This window comes from Halichoerus grypus, chromosome X (assembly GCF_964656455.1).
Source record: "Halichoerus grypus chromosome X, mHalGry1.hap1.1, whole genome shotgun sequence".
NCBI lineage: Eukaryota > Metazoa > Chordata > Mammalia > Carnivora > Phocidae > Halichoerus > Halichoerus grypus.
The window spans coordinates 73,205,501-73,233,244 of NC_135727.1; the positions used below are offsets into that span (position 1 = coordinate 73,205,501).

The window sequence follows — 27,744 nt, forward strand, 5'->3', positions numbered from 1 at the left end:
TATAAAAAAAGAAAAATCTTGCCTTTTGCAATGACATGCATGGAGCTAGAGAGTATTATGCTAAGTGAAATAAGTCAGAGAAAGACAAATACCATATGATTTCACTCATATGGAGAATTTAAGAAATAAAATAGGTGAACATAGTGGGAAAAAGAGAGGCAAATGAAGAAACAAACTTAAATATAGAGAATAAACTGAGTGCTGCTAGAGGGGAGGTAGGTGGAGGGATGGATTAAATGGGTGAAGGGTATTAAGGAGGGCATTTTTGATGAGCACTGGATGTTGTATGGAAGTGATGAATCACTAAACCCTACACGTGAAACTAATATTACACTGTTAACTAACTGTAGTTTATGTAAAACTTGGAAGAAGAAAAAAGATATACTTGTTTCTAAACCTAAGGAAAAAAAAAATCATTCCCAAAATTGGATCATGTATCAGTCAGTATTCTCATAAGAAACAGAACAGAGAAATAGAAGCAATAGGATGTTTGTATCTGTGTATGTGTATGTATTTGTATCCATATATATGTACAGAGAGAGTTATATTAAGAATTGGTACATGTGAGGGGCGCCTGGGTGGCTCAGTCGGTTAAGTGTCTGACTCTTGGTTTTGGTTCAGGTCATGATCTCAGGGTTGTGAGATTGAGCTCTGCATTGTGCTCCACTCTGGGTATGGAGCCTGCTTGGGATCATCGCTCTCCCTCTGCCCCCCCCCCACATGCTCTCTCTCTCTCTTAAAAAAAAAAGAAGAAAGAGAGAGAGAGAGAAAGAAAGAAAAAGAAAAAGAATAGGTTCATGTGATTGTTTAGGCAGGTAAGTCCAAAATCTGTAGGGCAAGACAGCAGCCTAGAGAAGAAGCAGAGAATTGATACTGCTGCTCGAGCCTGAAGGCATTCCCTCTTCCTTGGGGAACCTCAGTCTGTTTTTCTTCTAAGGGCTTTAACTAATTGAATGAAATCCATCCACATTACAAGGTGTAATCTGCTTTACTTAAAATCTACTGATTTAGATGTTAATTGCATCTAAAGATTACCTTCATAGCAACATCTAGACTAGTGGGTTTTTTTTTTAAGATTTTATATTTATTTAGGAGTGAGTGAGAGAGAGAGAGCATGAGCCGTGGGGAGGGGCAGAGGGAGAGGGAGAAGCAGACTCCCCACTGAGCAGGGAGCGTGACACGGGGAGTCAAAGGCAGATGCTTAACCAACTGAGCCATCCAGACACCCCTAGATTAGTGTTTGACCAAAAGTCTAGGTACCATAGCCTAGCCAAGCTGACACATAAAATTAATCATCATAACATTATAACATCATTTGTTATTGATTTAAGAACTCTGGAGTTAGGCAGTTCTAAGTTGCAATCAGTGGCCTCTAGATATTTTCTCTATGATTCTCTTCGACTTTGCCTTAAGGTCATAACATGATTGTCACCGCTCAACACATCACACCCTCACATATTTGCATCTTAATCAGGAAGGAAATAAAAGGGCTTTTTTCATATGACATATTCTGTCTTTTTCCAGAGAGAAAAATGTCTTCCTAAAGCCACCTTCGGATTTCCCCTTTTATCTCATTGGCAAGAACAGAGTTATAGGTCAAATTTTAGGCAATAATTGAAAAAGAGAAACTGAAGTACTAAGATTTCCCCTTGGTCTTGCTTTCCCAGAGAACATTGCTACCTGCCTGATATCTGAAGAAACACTAAGGAATAAGAAGGATGGCTGTTAGGTCGGTAATAAAAAGTGACTGCCATAATGGCCTTTTAAAAATAGAGATTTTGGACCCTAACCAAAAACCTCTGGAATATGCACAAAGGTCAGGAAATAGTAAAATTCTGGTTATCTGCCTGCAGTAGTTTTCATGTAATAACCACAGAAGAGGTTTTTTTCATATCTTGTCTTCTGAGGAGAGAGGGAGAGCCAGAGAGGGAAAGTGACTCCTCCAGTGTCTCATAGTAAGCTAGTGGCAGAGCTAGAATTAGAACCCATATTCTTTTGATTCATGCTCTTTGTATCACATTTGGTCCTGGATTCAGAATATCTTAATCACTTTAAAAATTATATGGAGGGGCACCTGGGTGGCTCAGTTGGTTGTGTCTGCCTTCGGCTCGGGTCATGATCCAGGGTCCTGGGATCAAGCCCTGTGTCGGGCTCCCTGCTCGGCGGGGAGCCTGCTTCTCCCTCTCCCACTCCCTTTGCTTGTGCTCTCCCTCCCTCTCTCTGTCAAATAAATAAATAAATAGAATCTTTAAAAAAATTATATGGAAATTTTTCCTACCTATATAACATAGCCATGTTGTGGTTTTCCAGTTAAAAATTTAACATAATTTGACTTACTGTTTTCCATTCATATTGTAGTTTATATTTGGTAGTAGAAGGGACTTTCAAAGGTATAAGTCTAATGTCACTTTACAAATGAGGAAACAGAGGCTTACATGACTGACCCTAGAGGCAAAGCTTGTTAGTGGGGGAAATGGGACCAGAACCCAGGTCATCCTACTCCTATTCAGGTGTAATCATACTTCCCTTCAAAGGTATTCCATAATTATGATATATTAGACAGAGCTCAGCTTTACTGTGTATACTCTAATCACTTATAATATTATCGACATCCTTGAAAATTCAAGTAGGGCAGTACTGCTGTGTTAACTTTGTAGGCTCAAAGTCATGCCTCTTCTTTAACCCTTCCCTACTTCAGTCATTTCCCTTCAGACAGAACCAGGTGCACCTATGTGCACCACAGTTTCCTTATTTGGAAAAAAAAAATTAGGGGAATGAGTGACATAGTTCAGACATTTTACTTCTGAAGTTCTATAAATCATACAAACAAGATTGGAACCAATAGCTGGGTCTATAGATTGCCTATCTGAAAATCAAGGAGTTCCTTTTTAATTTAAGCCAATATCTATCCAAACAACTTAATTAATAGAACTTTTTGTTTCCTCACCTATGTTTTAACCAAAACAGATATCTAAGGATTCTGTCTTTTAACTGGCATTATGTCATCAGTCCTAACAGGCACAACAGTCCTTGAGGAGGTCTACATTCCAAAGCCAGATTTCCCCTGAAAAGGCTCTCCAGGAAATGAGTTTCCACACAGTAGAGTATACTTTCCCAAGATGGCATGTCCAAAGATTTTTTCTTTTGCTTAGTTATTTGTGTAGCTTTTGTGTGTGAGAGAAGAAATGTACTGAGCTGCTTCTTACATACTTCTCTCTTATATATAAGCAGTTGACATTATTAGGCAGTAACAGTGAAAAAACAACTTTAAGCCCAAACTACAGTTTTCTACATTGTCTCTTTTCAGCTTTGCAATAACTCTATGATATAGGTATTATTATTATCTTCATTTTGCATATGAGGAAATTGAGAGGCAGGGAAATAACCTTAAGTAAGCTGGTACTTGATTCAAGGGTAAATTCTCATACTGGGAAATAAAGGGAAATTGTTGCTAGATGAAGTTACCTGCTGAAATGAATGACAATTTAATTTGGCCTCCAATTTTTATTCCCTGAAGAAATGTATCATGGCCACAAAATACTTTTCTGGGAACTCTAGAAAACCTTGTGTATTCGTTAGCTATTGCATTAAGAATTCTGCATAACAAAATACTCCCAACCTTAGTGGAATACAACATTAAGCATTTCTAGCTCACACATCTATGTGTTGATTGTGGTAGCTCTGTTGACCTCAAATGGGTTTAAATGGCTTGGCTAAGGCCATAAGTACTATTTAGTTCTGCTCCATGTGGCTGTTTTTCAAAGATTGGGGGTACTGGGGCATATTCTTCTCACGATGAGGGCAGAAGTCCATAGTGGGTAAGCAGAGAAATGTGAGGTCTTTTAAAGTTTTAAAACTCTCACACTGTTACTTTCTCATCAATTCCGCTGGCCAAAACAAGCTGTATAGCCTAACATCAGTTCAGCAGTACAGTAATTTCTGCCTCTAGTGGGAGGACTGCAAAGTTACATGACTAAGTAGAATGGCACAGGGAAGGGGGAAGATTTGGGAACAGTAATTCAATCTACCATGACCTGGCTGAGCATTAGTGGTGATAAGAGTCAGAAGGTGAGAGTTAGAAAAGATCTTTTGATGGAAACAAAGAGATATAGTAAGAAGAGCCTTGGGGTCAGGATATTTGGGTTTGAGTACTAACCTTGACACTACTTGGTAGGACTTTGATGAAGTCATTTTTTCTTACGATATTTCAACATTAAGAGTTTATGAGGCCTCTTTATTAAGTATTTCATTTTCTAGATAAATTGCTGAAACAAGAGGGGTGAAGTCATTAGCCTGATTTCAGATAGCTAGGTAGAAGCAGAGCCATGACAAAAACCTAGGGTTCTATTTTATTCCTATGTATTCATCACTACAGAAAAGGAAATATTTGGAGGTGGTGTGAAGAGAGCTTTCAGCCCTCCTCCTTTCCTCATGAAATTGAAGTTGTTTTACTGTGATTCCATTTCCCACAGTGCAACGCTCATGTTTTCCATTTCTTCCAAGGGCTGAACAAGAGGAAGTAGTCCGAAGTCATAATAGGAGGGATTGAAGTTCAAGCTGAGATAGTTACTTCCTAAATGGAACAGCATTTAAATGCTGTATGTTAGGGAAACTGTTAACATTGCTTTCCTCAAAGATCTTTCAGAAAGGCATCTGCTGCTATGTGATGTGTTAAGGGGAGTTATTGTCAAAGCAGCAAAGTGGGGTAGATATGATTCATGACCTCTTGTAATTTTGTGGTACTACAACTCTGTATGTATAGTTGTTTAATCGTTAAACATTTACATAGTGCTTATTTTGTGCCAGATACTCTTCTAAGTACTCTACAGATATTAAATTACTTAATTCTCAAAACTAGCCTATGAGGTAGAGACACTTATTTATTCCTCTTTTAAAGATTAAAATAAACATTTGCTACAACATCGATGGGCCTAGAGGGTATAATGCTAAGTGAAATAAGTCAGTCAGAGAAAGAAAAATATCATATGGTTTCACTCATATGTGGAATTTTAAAAAACAAAAGAACAAACTAACAAAAGAAGACAAACAAGAAAAGAGACTTAAATACAGAGAACAAACTGGTGGCTGCCAGAGGGAAGGTGGGAGGGTGATGGGTGAAATAGATAAAGGGAGTTAAGAGTACACTTATCTTGATGAGCACTGAGTAGTGTATAGAGTTGTTGAATTATTATATTGTACACCTGAAATTAATATAACACTATGTTAATTATACTTTAATAAAAAAGGAAAAATAAACAGTAACAAAACAAGCAAAAACAAAAGTATAAGGCACAGGGAGGTTACATAACTCTCACAGTTATGTACTGGAAAGGAACAGAACTGGTACTTGAACTCAGGTAGTGTGGTTCCATGGTCCATGTCCTTAACTACTGTGCTATGCAGTACCAAGAATCAAGGCACAGGGCAGTATCAAGGCACACAGAACTCACAACTGAACAGACCATCTCTGCTATTTTCACTGGTTCTGTGAGCTGAGAAATTCTTTCACCACTCTGAGCCTCAGTTTCATCTGTAATACGTAGATGATAATTATACACTACCTCACAGGGTTGTTGTGAGCATTAAATGAGATAGTGTATAAAACATGCTTGGGACTGAAACATTAGTTCCATTTTAGTGAATTACTTCTATCAGTTTTTAAAATGTCTAAGTATTCTTTTCAACCCTTCATAACCTTAGTTTGTTTGATTTATCCATATGATTTATTCTTTAGCAGCTCTGTAAGATGATTTGGTATTGCCATCTCCGTTTGACACAAGGCAAAAACAATGAGGCAATTTCCCTCGGGGAGGAGATTAAAAGCCAGTGACCCCATATGTCTTGGCTGTCTGAAAAGTTGCTGAGTTGTGCCATCTCCTTTTTCCTAAGTTATCTTTACCTTAAAAATGGTACTGAATATGAATTTTATCTGTAGTGTTGAGAATAAATCTTATATTATGGTTTTGAGTTTGCTAATTTATGTTCATTATTTCTTCTCTGAACCCCCAACAAGAAATTATTAAATCGTTTCTGGTGCCCTTGTGAGGAAGGGCCTGAGTATGTTGCTAAATACCAGAGTCCCATGTCTGTAGACAGGAGCACCATCCTCCTATACAAAGAATAATACACTATCTACAAAAAGCTCACACCCCAGCATGTGCTGCATGCTGGGGTCCCCAGGGAATGTGCTAGTGGGTGGAAGAGTTATATAAGCTCATATCCCCTTCCAAGAGGAAGGAAGAGAAGGACAACAGCTGTCAGCTCCACAGCTGGTCTTGCCAGCCCAAATGATCCCAGCTTCATTAGGCCAGAGAAGGAGCCTCTTCAGCACATTAGAAGGGAGATTTCCTGAACCAGATCCAATGTCTTAAACCTTTGGCAATTTATGTTAACTTCCTCTAGCTAGGACAGAAGTTTGTTGGCTCAGGCTGTCTGGACATAGTGTTCTCTAGTCATTTTGTATGGTCTTCATCTAGTTGCTCATCTATAGGAAGCTCTCATGGTGGAAGAGTTCAAAGCCTTCATTACACTCAGACTTTTGGTTGGACAGTTGCTCTTGCCTCAGTGTCAACTTCAATCCACCAGACTAAAAAATATATAAATAAGAAAATCTGCAAGGACACATAAGAAGCAGCAATCTTTGTTAAGTGATTTGTTCTTCATTTACTCCAATTCTCTTTATTTGTGGAAGATGTTGTCACCACATTAATTAACTTCAGCATTTCTTTTTACAACTGAAAGGAATATTGGACTTTTGGGGTACATCTCTTGTCCTTGCTGGACTTATGAGGGTCTTGAAGGCTGGTTTACTCTTCAAAATTCCCTCTGAGCTGAGCCCATGCTTTGTACAAACTCAGCTACTATATTTATAGCTAGAACAGATAAAATAATTTTATGACTGGAATGTTGAAATTATACTTAAGAAACAAAACTGGAGAAGAAAAGGAAAACTGTTTGCCTATGGACTTAATTCTTATGATGATTTATTCTCATAATGTTCTTCTATAACAATTTTACTGTGTGTAAATGGTATTATAGCATCTTCATATTAAAATGGTACAGTGACAGTATTTCTAATTATTGGATGTACTAGAATGACTAAAATATTAATATAATATATATAATTCTGTTCATAACAAATCCTTCTTCCTTCCTTTTGTTTGTCCATCTCCTTTTCTTTTTCCCATTCTTTTTTTATTCTCACATCTCTTTCTCACTCAGCATTTACTGAGTGCCTGCTCTTTACCACACACTGCAATTTATTTATCTCGGGGAGTACAGAGATAAATAAAGTACAGTTCCTGCTCTCAAAGATCTCACAGTCTAGACCAGCAAATAGACAATTACAGTACACTCTGTTCAGTTCTGTTACTATGTACACAGTGCTGAGGGAGCACAGGAGGAACCCCCAACCCAGACTAGGACATGAGGCATGGAGGAAGGCTTAGAAAAGACACCTTGGAGGGGCGCCTGGGTGGCTCAGTTGGTTAAGCATCCAACTCTTGATTTCAGCTCAGATCATGATCTCAGGGTTGTGAGATCAAGCCCCACATGAGGCTCTGTGCTGGGTGTGGAGCCTGCTTAAGATTCTCTCTCCCTGTGTCCCCCCCTCGTCAAAAAAGAAAAAAGAGGGGCACCTTGGTGGCTCAGTCGTTAAGCATCTGCCTTCGGCTCAGGTCATGATCCCAGGGTCCTGGGATTGAGCCTCGCATCGGGCTCCCTGCTTAGCGGGAAGCCTGCTTCTACCTCTCCCACTCCCCCTGCTTGTGTTCCCTCTCTCGCTGTGTCTCTCTCTGTCAAATAAATAAATAAAATCTTTTTTTAAAAAAAGATACTATGGAAAACATGATACAGGAATGGAATCATGAAGGATGAAGTAGAGTTAGCGAGTGAATGGAGTGTAAGGAAAGAACATGCTAGGTGTTGGTCACAAGTTATGCAAAGATGGAAGACTGTCAAGGTACATGTTGATCATCTCACAAAGGATCTTGTATGTCCTGTCAAGGTGTATAAACATGCGGCCAATACTGAAAGCTTTTAAGGAGGGAAATGGGGTAGATTTTACATAGTTCATTCTGTTTTTTACTGGCTGTGTGGCCTTGGGCAAGCCATTTAACTTCTCTGGAGTTTGGTTTCTTCATTTGTAAAACAACCATCATCATGTTTATTGTAAGTTAACTCTGATGATTACATGGGGTTCACATGTCCAGACAATGATGTATTAGAGGTACTAAGAAATTATTTGATTCTCTTTCTTTGTACTCATCTGTGATTTCTTGCGTTACATGGTAGGTTAACAAGTGTATCTTGAGTACCTATTATGTGCCAGTTTCAATTCTAAGCCCTAGGAATATAGTTAAATAAGACAGTCCTTGACTTCAAGGAGCTCTGAAGTATGTACCTAACTACAATAATCACAAGACCATGGTTTCCTGTCTCCTCTATGCCATTAGGAAACCATAAACCCACTCATTTTCTAGCCCTCTTTAAACTTCTCTCTATCCCCATCCATCTTTACCTTCTTCCCTCCCCTGTCAGACAGCATCTTGGCCCTTCTCCTACCCATTGTCTTTCCATATGAGCTTTGTATCCTATCCTCTTCACTTGTCTTTTCTTATTTGTTCCCTCTATATAGAAACATACTTAAATCTTTCCTGCATTAAACACAGTGCCCCATCCTTATCCCTAGGGTCTGGAGAGACCACAGCATAACAGTGTTGGTCCAGCCAGTGTTAGTCAAACCACTGTAGCAACAGGAACTCAGGAGTCAGCATTATTTAGAAATGGAGATAGATGGTTTAAGGATAGTCTGTTAGCAGGGTGAAAGGTGACTAGTTCAGTGGTAGGAGTGTGGGAGTGGTGGGAGTAATCAGTGTTGTCCAGAATCAGAAAGGATCTAGTTCTAGGGAACCTGATTACCAATGTAGGGACTAAGGCACAGGAAATCAGTATGGGACTCAACTGAGATGCAGGGTGAACCAGGTGGAAATCCTGATGTCTCAAATAAGACACAAGGTCAAAGTCAGGCTAGTAACCACATTGACGTAGTGGTGAGTCCAGTGTATGGGTCCACGGTTCTCAATATATCTTGCCCCATGGTAGGCCTATTCTTAGCAACTAGAGCCAACTAGACCTGTATGAGCATGTCAAATAGCCTCCACTCTTGGGAAGAGAAGGAACTGGCTGGCTAAGGTCTCACAATTTCAATAAGGAGATGTTGGAGAAAGAGCATTCATTCTAAGTAGATAAAATAACATGACAAAAGCACAGTATGAAATGTATGGCATATTTCAAGAACATAGAATACTCTGATATGGCTAGAACATGAGTGGTTCATACAAGGAGTGCAGGATATGAGACTAGACAGTATATTGGGATGAGACTGAGGGCCTTGAATGCCAGACTAAAGAGCTTGTACTTGGTACTGAATTAAGTCTACTATTGCTATCCCATAACTGGGGTCTTGGGATCTGGTTCAGTGGTGTGCTATGTGTCCTTAAAGCATTTCCTTGATTGTTTTTTCTTATAAAATATATGATAGTTTCTTCACAAGATTGTCTTTTTTCACATTGGGAAATTGATGGCCAGAAAGTGTTTTGTTTAAGGTAACATAAGTAATAAATGGAAAAGGTGGAATTTAAACCTGGTTCAGTGCCCTTAACATAATCTAATATAGTATTGGAGTTAGAAGCAAAGACTTAAAGCAGCATTATCAACAATAGCCAAATTATGGAAAGAGCCCAAATATCCATCAACTGATGAATGGTAAAGAAGATGTGGTATATATATAAATGGAATATTACTCAGCCATAACAAGGAATGAAATCTTGCCATTTGCAATGACATGGATGGAGCTAGAGAGTATTATGCTAAGTGAAATAAGTCAGAGACAAATACCATATGACTTCATTCATATGTGAAATTTAAGAAACAAAACAAATGAGCAAAGGGGAAAAAAGGAAAACCAAGAAACAGACTTTTCACTATAGAAAACAAACTGATGGTTACTGGAGGGGAGGTGGGTAGGGGATGGGCTAAATAGGTGATGGGGATTAAGAAGTACACTTGTGATGAGCACCAGGTGTTGAATGTAAGTTTTGAATCACTAAATTGTACACATGAAACTAATATTACACTGTATATTAACTAACTAACTGGAATTTAAATAAACACTTAAAAAAAAAAAAGCAAGGACTTTAGAGTCACATCTGGGTTTAAATCTTATCTCCTCCATTTCTAGCTGTGCAACCTGAAGGAAGTTCGTTCTCTGAGCCTCAGGCTCATTCCTCATCTATAAAATGGGGATAAAAATAGTAACACTCAGAGGCTTTTGTCAGGATTTAAAGAAGTAATGCATGTAAAATGCATAATATAACAACTGGCAAATGATCCTCAGTAAATGGTAACTTTATAGTATTATATATAATTTAGATAAAAATGTGATTTGCAACTATTTGCAAAAGTTGCCCAGAATAGACTAAAAGGAGTTGATGTAATATACTTATGGGCAGGTAGTTCACATTAGTATTTCTAATTCAACCCAGCAGTTTGACGCTGTGGTTATATTTGGATCCAAACATAATGCTTGTTCTGCAGCTGAGGTTGCAGGTCCGTTTCATTCATTCATTCAACAGATATTTATTTGGTTCCACCATATACAAGAGACTGTTTCATGTACAGTGACCAAGAAAGATGAAGTCTGTGCCCATGTGAAGCTTACATTATAATGGTGTGGCAGGGGGTGGGAGGCTGATAATTAGATAAAATAAATTATTTACTATTAGGTAAACAATTAGATAAATAATTTTAGATAGTGATAAATGCTATAAAGACAATAAAATGGACAATTTGGTAATTTGACTGGTGGGGGTAGAGATAGTACTGGGCAACTTTAAAGGGGTTTATACTAGAAAGCTTCTAAAAAGGTGACATTTTAGGTGTGACCCAAATGTTAAAAAAGAGCCAGCCTTGGGAAGAGCTGGAGAAAGAATGTTTTAGTCATGAAAGCAGTTAGTACCAGGCTCTGAGATAAGAGAAGCTTGATTGTATGTTTAGGAAACTTGAAAGAAGTTCATTTTGGCTGGGCTGAACACTGGGGAGAGAGTGGTAGAAGATGTAGTTGGAGAAGAAGACAGGGATCAGATCATGTAGGGTTTTGTAGGTCATAGTAAGAAATGTGGATTTAATCCTAAGGGCAACAGAGAACTCTTGAAGGTTTTAAGGTGAAGGAAGTGATGTGACTGATTTCTATTTTTGATAATAATAGCTTTTGTATATTAGATATAGTGATAAGGACATTACATGTATTTGGCTCATTTTAATCCTCAAATAACCCAAATGCAATAGGATACTATGTTATTTTTGTGATTATTTTGAAGAGTATGACATCTGAAGTTTAGGGAGGTTAACTTTTCAAAAGTCATAAAATTCATAATATAACCAGAATTTGAGTTTGGGTCTGTCTGATCCCTGCACCTACTATTTTTTTATTGTGGTCTAAAAGAAAATATATTTCTATAACAGAATGTGCCATTTTAATCATTTTTAAGTGCACAGTTGAGTGATATTGATTACATTAAAAATTATGTGCAGCCAACACCACTACATAATTCTAAAACCCTTTCATCATTCCACATACAAACTCTGTAGCCAATTAACACCTTTCTGTCCCCTCTTCAGTTCCTAATAAACTCTAAACTACTTTGTATCTCTATGAACTCTATAAACTTTTGTATTCTACATACTTCATTTAAGTGGAATCATACAATACTTGTCTTTTTGTCTGACTTACTTCACTTAGCATAATGTTTTCAAGGTTCATCCATGTTGTAGCATGTATCAGAATTTCATTCATTTTTATGGTTGAATATTACATTGTATGTATATACCACATTTTGTTTATTCAGTCATCCATTGTTGAACACTTGGGTCATTTCCAGCTTTTGGCTATTGTGAATAATTCTATAATAAACAATGGCAACCAAGTATCTGTTTGAGTCCCTGTTTTCAGTTCTTTCAGATATATACTCAGGAGGGGCCATACATTATTAATTGTATGTTTAAATTTTTGAGGAAATGACAAAATGTTTTCCAAGGTTACTCTACCACTTTACATTCCTCTTGGCAGTGCACAAGGTTTCCAATTTCTCCACATTCTTGCCGACACTTGTTATTTTCCATAATTTTTAAAAATTATAGCTATCCAGGTAGGTATAAAGTGGTATCTTGTGGTTTTGATTTGCATTTTTAATGACTAATGATGAGCATCGTTTCTTGTATTTATTGCCATTTGTATATCTGGAGACATGGAGAAAAGTTTATTCAAGTTGTGCCCATATATTTTTGCTCATATTTTTTAAATAATTGAGTTATATGTCTGATGTTGTTCAGTGCAAGAATTCTTTATATATTCGAGATACTGGACCTTTATCAGATGTATAATTTGCAAATTTTTTTTTCATTCTGTAGATTGTCTTTTTACCTTCCTGACAATATCCTTTGATGCACAAAAGTTTTTAATTTTTATGAAATCTAGTTAATATTTCTTTTGTTGCTCATGATTTTGGAGTTACATCTAATAATCCATTGCAAAATCCAAGGTCATGAAAATGTACCTCTATATTTTCTTCTAAGAGTTTCATGATTTTGGCTATTATATTTAGGTTGTTGATTCATTTTGAGTTAATTTTTGTATAAGGCATGAGGCAGGGGTCCAAGTTTTTTCTTTTGCATATGGAAATCCAATCGTCCTAGCACCATTTGTTGAAGACACTATTTATTTCCCCATTGAATGATATTGATACCCTTGTCAAAAATCATTTGGCCACATATATATGAGTTTACTTCTAGATTCTCATTTCTATTCCCTTGCCAGTACCACATTGTTTGGATTACAGTAGTTTCATAGTAACTTTTGAAACTGGAAAGTGTAAGTCCTCCAATTTGTTCTTTTTCAAAAATATTTTGGCTGTTCAGGGCCCCTTACAATTTCATATAAATATGAGGATCACTTTTTACATTTCTTCAATAACTGTTGGATTTTGATAGAGATTGCATTGAATCTGCAGATCAATTTTGGTAGTACTGTCATCCTAACAATAGTTAGTCTATGATCCAAGAACACAGGGTATCTTCCCATCTATTTGGGTCTTCTTCAGTTTCTTTCATCAATATTTTGAGGATTTAAGTGTAAAAGTCTTTCAACTCCTTTGTTAAATTTATTTCTAGGTAATTTAATCTTTTGGATACTATTGTAAATGGAATTGTTTATTAATTTTCTTTTTCAGATTGTTCATTGCTGGTGTATTGAAACACAACTGATTATGTACCCTGCAACTTTGCTGAATTCATTTATTAGCTCTTGTAGATTTCCTGTGGATTTTTAAAAATAAATTTGTAAATATAGAATCATGTCATTTCTGAAGAGACATCATTTCGCTTCTTCCTTTCCAATATGGATGCATTTTTTCTTTCTTTCTTTCTTCCTTTCTTTTTTTCCTTTCTTTCCTTTTCTTTCTTTCTTTCTTTCCTCTTTCTCTCTTTCTTTCTTTTTCTTTCTTGCCTCATTGCCCTGCTTAGAACTTCCAGTACAACGTTGAATAGCAGTTGTGAAAGAAGGAGTTCTTATCTTGTTTCTTGACCTTAGGGGGAAAGCTTTCAGCCTTTTGATATTTAATATGATGCTACCTGTGCAGTTTAATAAATGCCCTTTATTATGTTGAGGAAGTTCCCTTCCATTCCTAAATTTCTGGGTGTTTTTATTATCAAAGGTTTTTGAATTTTGTCAGATGACTTTTTTGCATCAATTCAAACGATCATGTGTTTTTTTCATTCTACTAATATGGTGTATTAGATTGATTTTCTATTTTTATTGAAGTATAATTGACATATATTAATTTCAGTTGTACAACATAGTGATTTGACATTTATATACATTATGAAATGATCACCATGATAAGTCTACTTACCATCTGTCACCATACAGTATTATTTACAGTATCATTGTCTATATTGTCTATAGTGTACTTTACATGCCTGTGATTTATTTACTTTATAAGTGGAGGTTTGTACTTAATCTCCTTCACCTATTTTGTCCATTCTCCCAACACTTCCCCTTTGGCAACCATCAGTTCTCTATGTTTATGAGTCTTTTTCTGTTTTGTTTTGTTTATGTTTGTTTTGTTTTTTAGATTCTACATATAAGTGAAATCACACAGTATTTGTCTTTCTCTGACTTATTTTACTTAACATAATACCATCTAGGTATGTCATGTTGTCACAAATGCTAATATTTAATTCTTTTTATGGCTGAGTAATATTCGTGTGTGTGTGTGTGTGTGTGTGTGTGTGTGTTGTGTGTGTGTAAAACCTCTTTGTTATCCATTCATTTACCAATGGACGCTTGGGTTGCTTCTATATCTTGGCTGTTGTAAATAATGCTACAATGAAGATAGGGGTGCATGTATCTTTTTATGTTTTAATTTTTTTTTTTTGGATAAATACTTTGGAAGTAGAGTTGCTGTATCATAATGCAGTTCTATTTTTGATTTTTTGAGGAAACTCTGTAATGTTTTCCATAATGGCTGCACCCTTTTACATTCCCAACAACTGTGCACAAGGGTTCCTTTTCCTCTACATCCTTGCCAACAGTTGTTATTTCTTGTCTTTTTGATTAATAGCCATTCTGACTGGTGTGAAGTGATATCTCATTGTGGTTTTGATTTGTATTTCCCTGATAATGAGTGATGTTGAGCATCTTTTTATGTGTCTTTTGGACATCTGTGTGTCTTCCTTGGAAAAATGTCTGTTCAAGCCCTCTTTCCATTTTTAATCAGATTATTGTGTTTTTTTTTTTTTTTTTAGGTTGAATTGTATGAGTTCTTTATTTTGGGCATTAACCCTTTATATAAGATACATAGTTTATCAGATATATAATTTATAAATTTCTTCTCCAACCCAATTGGTTGCTTTTTGTTTTGTAGACAGTTCCTTTACTGTGTGAAAGCTTTTTAGTTTGTTATAGTCCCAATAGTTTATTTTTGCTTTTATTACCCTTGCCTGAGGAGGCAGATCCAAAAAAATATATCACTAAGACTGATATCCAAGAGCTTACTATCTATGTTTTCTTTATCATATTTAGGTATTTAATCCATTTTGAGTTTATTTTTGTATATGGTGTAAGAAAGTTGTCCAGTTTCATTTTTCTGCAGTAACCTTACAGTTTCCTCAACACCATCTAACGAAGAGAGTCTTTTCCTCATTGTAAATTTTTGTCTATTTTGCCATAGATTAACTGACCATATAAATGCGAGTTTATTTTTGGGCTCTCTATTCTTTTTTTTTAAAGATTTTATTTATTTATTTATTTATTTGAGAGAGAGAGACAGAGCTAGCAGGAGCAGGGGGGAGGGGCAGAGGGAGAGGAAGAAACAGGCTCCCTGCTGAGCAGGGAGCCCTATGCAGGACTTGATCTCAGGACCCTAGGATCATGACCTGAGCCAAAGGCAGATGCTTAACCAACTGAACCGCTCAGGCGCCCTGGGCTCTCTATTCTGTTTCATGGACCTATATGACTGTTTTTGTGCCAGTACCACACTGTTTTGATTACTGTAGCTTTGTATATCTTGAAATGTGGGATTGTGATATCTCCAGTTTTGTTCTTCTTTTTCAAGATTGCTTTTGCTATTCAGGAACTTATGTGGTTTCATACGAGTTTTAAGATTATTTGTTCTAGTTCTGTGAAAAATGTTAGTATTTTGATAGGGATTGCATTATATGTGTAGATTGCCTTGGGTAGTAGGGACATTTTAACAATATTAATTTATCTAATCCATGAGCACAGTATATCTTTCATCAATGCATTATAGTTTTCAGAGTATAAGTCTTTCAACTCTTTGGTTAAATTTGTTCCTAGGGTTTTTTTTTTTTTTTTTTTAATTGTAAATGGGATTGTTTTCTGCTAATTCATTATTAATACATAGAAGTGCAACAGATTTCTGTATATTAATTTTGTATCTTGCAACTTTACCTAATTCATTTATTACTTCTAATAGATTTTTTGTAGAGTCCTTAGGGTTTTCTATATATAGTATCATATCATCTGCAAATAGTGAGTTTTACTTCTTTTCAATCTTGATGCCGTTTACTTCTTTTTCTTGTCTAATTGCTGTGGCTAGGACTTACAGTACTATGTTTTATAAAAGTGATGAGAATGAACATCCTTGTCTTGCTCCTGATCATACAGGAAAAGTTTTCAGCTTTTCACCATTGCATACAGTGTTAGCTGTGACTTTGTAATATATGACCTTTATTATGTTGAGATATGTTCCCTCTATAGCCACTTTGTTAAAAGTTTTACATTTTAAATAGATGTTGAATTTTATTGAATGCTTTTTCTGCATCTGTTGAGATCACATGATATTTAGCTTTCATTTTGTTAATGTTTTGTATCATGTTGATTGGTTTGCAGATATTGAACCACCCTTGCATCCCAGAAATAAATCCCACTTTGATCATAGTATATGATGATTTTAATGTGTTATTTAATTCAGCTTGCTAATATTTTGTTCAGGATTATTTGCATCTATGTTCATCAGGGATATGGACTTCTAAATTTTTTTTCATCTCTCTCTGGTCTTGTTATCAAGGTAATGTTGGCCTCATAGAATAATTTTGAAAGCATTCTTGACTTTTCAATTTTTTTTTTTAATTTGAGAAGAATAGGTATTTACTCTTAATTAAATGGTAAAATTCATCTGTGAAGGCATCTAGTTCTTGACTTTTGTTTGTTGGGAGTTTTTTGATAACTGATTCAGTTTTACTACTAGTAATCAGTCTTTTCAGATTTTCTATTTTTTCCTGAGTCAATCTTGGGAGATGTATATTTCTAGGAATTTATTCATTTTTTTCTAGGTTGTCCAATTTGTTGGCATATGATTTTTCCTAATAGTCTATTTTTTTTTTTTGTATTTCTATGATGTCTGCTTCAACTTCTTTCATTTTGAATTTTATTTATTGGAGCCCTCTTTCTGTTTTCCTTGATGATTCTGGCTAAAGGTTTATAAGTTTCATTTATCTTTTTAATGAACCAGCTTTTAGTTCCATTGGTCTTCTTTATTGTGTTTTTAATTTCTATTTTATTTATTTTTACTCTGTGCTTTATTATTTCCTTCCTTCCACTAACTTTGGGCTTCAGTTCCTTTTCTTTTTTTTAGTTACTTTGGGTGCAAGGTGAGGTTATTTATTTGAGATTTTTCTTATTTCTTGAGGTAGGCCTGTTTCACTATAAACTTCCCTCTGGGGATGTTTTGCAGCATCCTATAGATTTTGTAATGCTGCGTTATCATTTTCATTTGTCTCACAAGGCATTTTTTGATTTCCTCTTTGATTTCTTCCTTGACCAATTGTTTAGTATCATGTTGTGTATCCTTCATGTGTTTTTGTTTTTTCCAGTTTTTCCCTTGTAATTGATTTCTATTATCATACCATTGTGGCTACAAAAGTTGCTTGATATGATTTCAGTCTTCTTAAATTTATTGAGACTTATTTTGTGGCCTAATGTGATCTATCCTGGAGAATGTTCCATGTGAACTTGAAAAGAATGTGTATACTGTTATTTTTGCATGGAATGTTCTCTATACATGTATTGGTCCATTTGGTCTAATGTGTTATTTAATACCAAGATTTCCTTATTGATTTTTTATCTGGATGGTCTATACATTGATTTAAGTGGGATATTAAAATCCCCCTCTATTACTGTATTGCTGTCAGTTTCTCCCTTTAGGTCTGTTAATATTTTCCTTATATATTTACTGCCCCTTTTTGCGTGCATGTATATTTATAAATGTTATATCTTCTTGCTGAATTGACCCCTTTATCACTATGTAGTGCCCTTCTTTTTTTAAATTCCAGTCATTGTTTTAAAGTATGTTTTCTCTGATATGAGTATAGATAGCTACACCAGCTTTCTTTTTGTATGCATTTGCATGGAAGATCTTTTTTCATTCCTTCACTTTCAGTCTGTGTGTGTCTTTATATCTGAAGTGAATCTCTTGTAGGTAGCATATAAATGGATCTTGCTTTTTTATCCATTCAGCCACCCTGTGTCTTTTGGTTGGAACATTTAGTCAATTTTTATTTAAAATAATTATTAATATGTATGTACTTATTGCCATTTTGTTCATTATTTTCTGGTTGTTTTTGTAGTTCTTCTTTGATCCTTTCTTCTCTTGGTGTTTTCCTTTGTGATTAAATGATTTTTTTTAGTGCTGTGTTTATATTCCTTTCTCTTGTGTGTGTATGTGTGTGTGTGTGTGTATTATAGGTCTTGGGGTTTTGGCTACCATGATGTTTATATATAACAATCTATGTATACAACAGTCCATTTGATGTTGATGGTCGCTTAAGTTTGAATGCATTCTAAAAGCACCACAGTTTTACTCCCTCCCCCACTGAGAATTTGTGTTTTTCTAACCATATTTTAAATCTTTATTTTGTGTATCTATAAACTAATTATTGTAGATATGGTTGGTTTTGCTACTTATGTCTTTTGACCTTCATACTAGCTTATAAATGGTTGTCATTACTTCTATGTTTGCTTTTAAAAGTGGGATATTTTTTTCTTTCATAATTTTCTTCTAGCAATAGCCTTTTTTTTGCACTTCAAGAAGTCTTTTTAACATTTCTTCTAAGGCTAGTTTAATGTTGCTGAAGTTCTTTAACTTTTGTTTTTCTAGGAAACTATTTTTCCTTTAATTTAAAATGACAGTCTTGCTGGGTAGAATATTCTTGGTTTTAGGTTTTTTCCTTTCTCCACTTTGAATTGATGATCATTCCACTCTCTCTATCCTGCAAGGTTTAATGCTGACAAATTAGCTGATAGTTTTATGGGGGTTCCCTTATACATAAGTAGTTACTTTTGCTGCTTTTAAGGTTCTCTTTCAGTTTTGACATTTTAATTGTAATGTGTCTTGATGTGGACCTCTGTGGCTTCATCTTGTTTGGGTCTCTCCATGTTCATGGACCTGGATGTCTGTTTCCTTCCACATATTAAGTAAGTTTTCAACAACATTTCTTCTAATATATGTTCTTCCCCCTTTTTTCTCTATTCTGCTTCTTGGACCCCCAAATGTGAATGTCAGTATACTTAGTGTTGTCTCAGAGGTCCCTTAAACTATTCTCATTTTTTAAAATTCTTTTTTTATTTTTACTATTCCATTTGGGTGACTTCTACTAACCTGTCTTCCAGATTGCTGATCTATTCTTCTGCATCATCTAACCTGGTATCGATTCCCTCTAGTATATATATTTTTTCATTTCAATTATTGTACTCTTCAGCTCTGATTTTTTTTCTTATATAACTTCTGCCTCTTTGTTGAAGTTCTCACTGTATTTATCCATTCTTCTCCTGAGTTCCCTTCACATCTTTATGACCATTATTTTGACCTCTTTAGCAGGTTGATTAATAATCTCTGTTTCATTTAGTTTTTTTCTGAGCTTTTGTCTTGTTCTTTTGTTTGGAACATATTATTCTGTCTTCTCATTTTGCCTGACTCTCTGTTTCTATGAATTAGGTAGATCAACTGTATCTCCCAGTCTTGAAGGAGTATGCATATTTACAATGTGTCCTGAACATCACAGAAGTGCAATCTCGCCCTGTTACAAGAACCAGGCACTCCAGAGGTGTTCCCTTTGTGGGTTCCATACACTCTTCTCTTGTAGCTGGGCTATGATTAGTGTGGGTGTGCTGGTGGGCAGGACTGGCCCCCAAACTGGCTGGCTGCAATACCTGCTATGGCTGTGATTGCACTGGTAGGTGGGGCTGGATTCCAATGAGGCTAGCTAAGAGGCCTGGCTGTGGTTGCTGAGGTCATAGTTTTGGGTGGGGTTAGCCCTCCACCACAGCTGGCTGCATGGCCTGGCCATGACTGTTGCAGGCATGCTGGTGGGTGGGGTTGATACCCCTCAGTGATGGGAATGTTTTCGGATGTTGTGGTTCTAGGTGGTGGCCACTTACCTGGTATGGTAGGCCAGGAGCTTCTTTGGGAGAATATTGTTCATGACCAAGTCCACCTGCTATGTGTGGCAGCATGAGAGGCATTTTGAGGGGACCCCAGTTTCAGTTGTGACCTCCTGCCTGGTTTGGTGGGTCAGGAGCCACTTTGCAGGACTTGCTAGTTCCAGCCAAGCTTTCCCACAGGGTGTGGTATAGCAGGAGCAGCTTTGGAGGTACATCTGCCAGGACAGGCAGGTGGAGTGTGGTGGGTTCACAGGGGAATGTTGGGGCAGGGCAAATGATGCTAACAAAATAAATGGAGGCTTTCAGGAATGGTACCCTCCAGTGCTGGGCCAGGTAGGTAGAAAGAAAGTTAAAAAAAAAAAAAAAAAAGAGACATCTGCCCACAGTTTTGTTCCTGGAAAAAGTTCCTACAGATCCCTGCCCCTCCAGCACACATCCTAAAATTAGACAGTAAATCTCCTTCATGTATGACCAGGCACTTTTCAAATTGCTACCTCTGTGCTTCATGTCCAAGCAAGTGTGTTTGTGTGAGAGCCCTGTAAGAGCAGAGTCTTCATATAGCCCTCTGGCTCTTCCAGTGTTAAACCTCACTGATTTTCTAAGCTCCCAGAGCTAAGCACCACTGGTATTCAAAGCCAGGCGTTATTGTCTTCCTGGTGTAGGTCCTCAGGGCTGGGGTGCTCAAGGTGGGACTTAAAACCCTTGATCCTTAGGGAGGAACTCTGCATTTGTGATATCCCTCCTGATTATGGTTTGCCATGCTGGGGTGTGGGTCCTAACTAGACCTCATCTCTACTCCTTCTATGTGTTTTAATGTGGCTTTTTCTTCTTATCTGTAGTTGTGAAAGAGCTGTTCGTCTAGTCATTATGTCATTCTTAGATAGTTGTTCTCTATGTGGTTGTAGTTTTGGTGTGTCTATGAGAGGAGATGAGCTCAAGATCTTCCTGCTCCACCATCTTTATAGAGACTGCTACATTGATTTTCTTACGAGCACCTTTTCATTACTGGGGAAAAAACCCACTTGGTCATAGTCTATAATCCTTTTAATATTTTCTTAGATTCTGTTAGTATATTGTTGAAGATTTTTACATCTGTATTCATAACTTATGTTGGTTTATAATTTTATTTTCTTATGATTTTGTTTGCTTTTTTGTTTTTGCTTTTTTTTTTTAGAAACTTTCTCTTCTTTTTTAAAGATTTTATTTATTTACTTGAGAGAGAGAGAGAGAGTGAGAGAGAGAGCACAAGGAGGGGGAGCTGCAGGCAGAGGGAGAAGCAGGCTCCCCGCTGAGCAAGGAACCCGATGTGGTACTCGATCCCAGGACTCTGGGACTATGACCTGAGCCGAAGGCAGTTGCTTCACCAACTGAGCCACCCAGGTGCCCGAAACTTTATTTTCTATCAACCTTATTTTCATTTTGTTTGCCTTTGTGGAAGAGCAGCTTAAGATCACTCAGTGGTTGTTCCTATGCATTCAGTGGCCTGAGCAGTGGGAGCTACAGACCAGCGTTTGGTTGCAAGCTGAGCACTTCAATCCTTAGTAGGAAACTGCTGAATAGGCACAGAGGGCACCTGCATGCCTTCAGACCAGTCTGTGACTTCAAGCTGAGTAGCAGTGAACTCAGGAGCTGGAGCCATCCATTCACCCTGAAATTCCTCCTGGTTCACAGCCTTTTCAGCAGCAGCCTGCTCTTCTTTTTCAGTCTTTTCAGGATCTCTGTAGAAGTAGAGATCAGGCATGACCTCCCATGGGTACTTACAGGAAATGATGCTGTGCATGCACAGAACTTCCTGGGCCAGCATCCACCATATCACGCCCATTGAGTGAGTTCCCTTATTGCTGCAAGGGATGGCAATGTCCTCATAGTGCAGAGAAGAGTCTGTGTTATACTGAGAAATGGTAAGCAGGTTAACATAAGATGCCTCAGTGAGAGGCTGGTGGTCAGCCCTGTGATCAGTAACCACCAGAAATCTTGGCTCCCAGAAGGCTGCCTGGTTCTGGTTAGTGAAGGTTCCAGGAATGAAGTGGCCAGCAATAGGAGTGGCTCTAGTAGCAGCAGCAAACTTCAGCGCAGCTCACTGGCCAGTATTCCTGGATTATATGACACTGACATCAGCTGGGTTTTTTTTTTTAACCTATTTAGCAATTTAATTTAGATCATTAAAAATCTTGTAAGTTCTTTTACAGCAGTTTCTAACTAATAATACATTATAAATGAGGAATGTGTTATTTCTTCCACATGCCATTAAAATGTTTGCTAACTCCATCCTCTGTTACTCATAATGTATATGAAAAGCAGAAATGTACAAGATATTCTCTGTTTATTTTGTAATAAAATGAGAAATTAACAATATGAGTTATAATCAGAAAAACTACCCTTTGGAAATTGAACAATCCTATCCTAAATAATTTTTCAATCAAAGAAGAATACAAATCTATAATTAGAGACCAGGAGAAAAACTATGAGAATAAAACATACTCTATCATTCTTAAGGATATAGTCAAAATCAGCAAAAAATCAGTAAAAGAAAATCATAGCTGTAAATTCAGCTGGGTTTTCAATGGCAACAATGGCACAAATTCCCAGCAGAAGCTTTTCCCAGGTTCTCTTCAGATCTATGATGTAGATGCTGTCACTTTTCATTTAGTAGATATACTGACCCATTTGGAAGTCAAGGTTGATGCCACCTAAGTGGGTTCCTGCTGCAAGGAATTTGAGTACATCCTCCTCCTTCATTTGCAGGACATCAAGGGCTCTGGAGTTGTGAAAGTTTCCCTTTAAGTTATGACAGAAACACAAACTGCCATATGGACACCTCTCTGGGTAGCATGGAAAGCTATTTTCTTGTGATGTTTTTATCTGTCTTTGGTATCAGAGCAATGCTGGCCTCACAGAATGAAGTAAAATTCACTAGTGAAGTCATCTGTTCCTGGAATTTTCTTTGTTGGGAGGTTTTTGATTACTGATTCAATCTTTTGTACTTTTTAAAGGTGTGTTTAAAATTTCTATTTCTCCTTGAGCCAGTTTAAGTAATTTTGAGTACTTTCAGAATTTCTCCATTTCAGCTAGGTTGCTCAATTTGTTGACATACAATTTTCCGTAGTATTCTCTTATAATCCTTTTTTTATTTCTGGAAGGTTGATAGTAATGTTCTCACTTTCATTTCTGATTTTGACTCCCTCTCCTCTTTTTTGTTAGTTTAGCTAAAAACTTGTCAATTTTTAAAATCTTTTTGAAGAACCAACTTTTGGTTTTGTTGATTCTATTGTTTTTCTATTCTCCGTTTCATTTATCTTTGCTCTAATCTTTATTTTCTACATTCTGATGGCTTTAGATTTAGTTTGCTTTTCTTGTTCTAATTCCTCAAGGTGTACATGAAGGTTATTGGTTTTACCTCTTTATTCTTTTTTAATATAAGCATTCACATCTATAAATCTTCCTCCGAACATTGCCTTTGCTACATTTCATAAGTTTCAGTATGTTGCATTTTCTTTTTATTTATCTCTAAGTATTTTCTAATTTCTCTCGTGATTTCTTCTTTATCCCTTTGATTGTTTAAGAGAGTTTTATTTAATTTCCACATATTCATGAATTTTCCAGTTTTCCCTTCTGTGATTAAGTTTGAGCTTTATTTTGTTGTGGTTGGAAAACATACTTAAGTAATGTCAAATTTTCAAAATGTATTAAGACTTGGTTTTTGGCCTAATATATTGTCTATCCTAGAAAATATTCTATGTATAGTTGAGAAGAATGTGTTTCCTGCTCTTGTTAGGTGGGATATTTAATATATGTCTGTTAGGTATCAATAGTTTATGGTGTTGTTTATTTTGTATTTCCTTATTGATCTTCTGTCTACACATTTTATCCATTATTGAAAGTGGGTATTGATGTCTTCACCTATTGTAAAATTATATAATTCTTCCTTCATTTTTTTGAGTTGTCAATGAGTTTATTTTTTTAAAGTTTTTATTTAAATTCCAGTTAGTTAACATACCATGTAATATTAGTTTCACATGTATAATATAGTGATTTAACAATTCCATACATCACCCAGTGCTCATCATGACAAGTGCATTCCGTATTTCCCATCACCTACCTTTATTGTATTATTATCAATTAGTTCCTTTATGTTTGTTATTAACTGTTTTATGTATTGGGGTGCTCCCATGTTAGATGTATAAATATTTACAATTATTATATCTTCTTGTTGAGTTTTCCCATTTATGACTATATAGTGTCCTTCATTTCTTGCTATACTCTTTGTTTTAAAAGTCTATTTTGTCCAATAAAATATTGCTGCTCTGGCTTTCTTTTGACATCCATTTGCATGATAGATGTTTCTCCATCCCCTCACTTCACTCTGCTGGTGTCTTTAGGTCTAAAATGAGTCTCTTGATTGGCAGCATATAGATGGGTCTATTTTTTTAATTCATTCTGTCACCTTGTGCCTTTTGTTTGAGCGTTTAGTCCATTCACATTCAAAGTAATTATTGATAAATATGCATTTATTGTCATTTTATTGTTTTTTGCTTATTTCTGAAGATTTTCTCTAATCCTTTCTTGTCTTTCATTTAAGGTTTCCTGATTTTCTTTGGTGATATATTTGGATTTCTTTCTTTTTACTCCTTGCATATTTGTTAGTGGATTTTGATATATGATTAACATTAGATTTGTATATAACTTCTTCTGCATATAGCAGTCTATATTATGTTGATGGTTGTTTAAGTTTGAACCCATTCTTTTTTTTTTTCAAAGATTTTATTTATTTATTTGAGAGAGAGAGGGAGCAAGGAAGGGAGATGGAGATGGAGAGGCATGGAATTCCAAGCAGACTCCACACTGAGCATGGGGCCTGATGTGGGGTTTGCAACCCTGAGATCATGACCTGATTCGAAACCAAGAGCTGGACACTTATTTGAACCACTCAGGCACCCATGAACCCATTCTTTACTCCTCCCCACGTTTTAGGTATATGTTGTCATATTTTACATACTTTTATTTTGTGATTTCCTTGACTGATTTTTTACAGAAATTCATTTTTACTGCTTTTGTGTCTCCTACCTTTATACTGTCAGTTTGGGCCTCTCCTTTCCACTCCAAAGAGTCCTGTTAATATTTTTTGCAGGGCTGGTTTAGTAATCATGAACTCCTTCAGTTTTTGTTCATCTGGGAAATTCTTTATCTCTCCTTCTGTTCTGAATGATAGCCTTGCCTGATACAGTATTCTTGGCTTCAGATTTTTTCCATTCAACACTTTGAATATATCATGCCACTCCCTTCTGGCTTTGAAAGTTTCTGCTAAAAAATCAGCTTATAGCCTTATGGGGTTTTCCTTGTAACTTACTGTCTTCTTTGGTCTTGCTGCTTTTAAAATTTGTTGTTTATCACTATACTTTGCGAATTTAATTACAATATTTCTTGCTATGAATCTGTTTTTGTTGATTTTGATGAAAGTTCTCTGTGCCTCCTAGATCTGGATATCTGTTTCCTTCCCCAGTTTAGGGAAGTTTTCAACTGTTATTTCTTCAAATAAATATTCTGCCCCCTTTTCTAAGTCATCTTCTTCTGGGACCCCTGTGATACAAATGTAATTATATTCGATGGAGGCACTGAGTTCCTTAAGTCTCTTCTCATTTTACATAATTCTTCTTTCTCTCTTTTGTTTAGCTTAATTACTTTCCATTACTCTGTCTTCTAGGTCATTAATTCCTTCCTCAGCTTCTTCCAGCCTGCTGTTCATTCTATCAAGCATGTTTCTCATTTCATTTATTGAGTCATTTATCTCTCCTATGTTATTTCTCATCCATGTTTTAAGGGTCTCACTCATGTCTTCCTCTCTTTTCTCAAGTACTATGATTATCCTTATGATCTTTAAATGATCTATCAGGCATGTTATTTATATCTCTTTCACTTAGATCTCTGGCCATGGCCTTGTCCTGTTCTTTCATTTGGGATAAATTTCTGTCTTCTCATTTTGTCTGTGTCTCTGTGCCTGTTTCTCTGTGTTAGGAAAGTCAGATACATCTTCTGTTTTTGAGGTTAATGGCCTTATGAAGAAGAGGTCTTGCAGTGTCCTGCCATGTAGTGTCCCCTGTTCCCCAGGGCCTGGCACTTTCAGTAGTGTTTCCAATGTGTGCTGCATGTGTTCTGCTGTTTTGTCCTATCTACTTTATCCTTTAAGTCAGTCGTCTGCCAAGGTTTTCTTTGCCTGTTGTGGGCAGTGTTTAGTCCCTGGCCTGAATGTGGTGCATTTTAACAAGATGTGCTCTGGTCTGATTGTGAAATGATACCTATCACCCCCGCTTCCAGAACTGAGTCTCTGCAAAACTCTCATGTTGGGAGACATGGTATGAGCCGAGATTTGGGCCACTCTTCTCGGGGAGAGTCCCACCACACTAGGACTGAGTCAGACATGACTGGAAAGGGTGGTTTCACCAGAGCATGGGAGATAGAAGACTTGGTGTAAGCATGTGAGATAGGGAGGGTCAGTGCTGCACTGGTTCCTGCATGTGGCCCTCTGCTTATGCAGAGGTGTAGGAGGATGGAAATGTCGCTGGCCAGGTCCTTTGTTTCCAGAGGTGTTTCTCCTTGAATGCTATCTCTCTGGGACATGCCCTGAGATGAGTGAATAACCTCCCCACTGTGTGCCCCAGGGTCTTCAGATTGCTCCTTCCATTCTGTTTGTCCCCAGATTGTTTGTCTGCCTTCTCTCCAAGAGCAGTGCAATGCCCTCCAGGCTCTATCCCAGCCAAGCCTGCTTACCTTTAAAACTCCAGATTTTAAACTTGCTGGTTGTAAGAACTCAAGAAATTTGGCCCCTCTTGTTTTCCAAGTCAGTTGCTATAGGGATTCATTTTCCCTGTGAGCTCACCTGTATGCTAGTGTGTCTCACACCCTTGTCTGTGACTGCAGCAGGCATGATCTCTTTCTCTTCCAAAGCACATCTCCGTTCTTCCTACTTTCTTTCATGTGGCCTCTTCTCTATTTTTTTTTTTTGTAGAGTTTATTCTCCTGTGTTTAAGTCAATTTCTAGGGTATTTAGGATGATTTGATCGTTATCTAGTTGTATAGGAAGGTAGCATTAATAATATATATGTAAGCTATAAGTAATATTTAGATTGTCATAAAAATGTAATTACTGACTATAAATCAAAGAAAAATTGCATTAAAAGTATATTGGGAGTATCAGGAAATGGTTTTGGGTTGGGGGACAAAGGAGATGGTAGTGGTAATGAGATAGGGAGAAGAAAGAGTTAAATCCTCATCTTTATTTGAAAGTTAATAGATAATGCACAAAATTTAAAAATTCATAATAGCAATATAAATTTATTTTGAGATATTAGAAATATGGAAGTAAATACTAGAATAATTGGCTTAGAGACAAAAGAGGTTATTTCTAGAGAAGAGGAAATAGCAGAAAGATGACTGGGTATAGCTGCTTGTCTTAACCTACTGCATGGAACTAGATGATAATTTGAATTAAAAAAACTTTAATAAAAGTCTTAAACATGAATGCTTCTGATGTGGTCACTTGGGCATTATGAGTGTAATGCTGCAATCAAATTTCCTGGGTCTGTTTTCTCTATTCAGTCTCTGATTCTGTATAAATTTCTATTAAATAAGAAAATTTGTAAAAGTTAAACCTAGCATTCAGAGTTGGTAGTTGGTATATAATAAAGAACCTCACATCCTGCTTGGCAAAGGTATATTCTCAATGTATAGGA

At 36.5% G+C, this 27,744-nt stretch overlaps 1 protein-coding gene and 1 pseudogene across 2 annotated transcripts in view; one reads left to right on the forward strand and one right to left on the reverse strand.

The window, feature by feature from the left end:
• The window catches only part of OPHN1 (oligophrenin 1), a 505,885-nt gene that overhangs the window by 248,750 nt on the left and 229,391 nt on the right, over positions 1 to 27,744 (forward strand). The gene's annotated exons all lie outside the window — the stretch shown is intronic.
• LOC118519451 (small ribosomal subunit protein uS2 pseudogene) lies at positions 21,445 to 26,939 on the reverse strand (annotated as a pseudogene).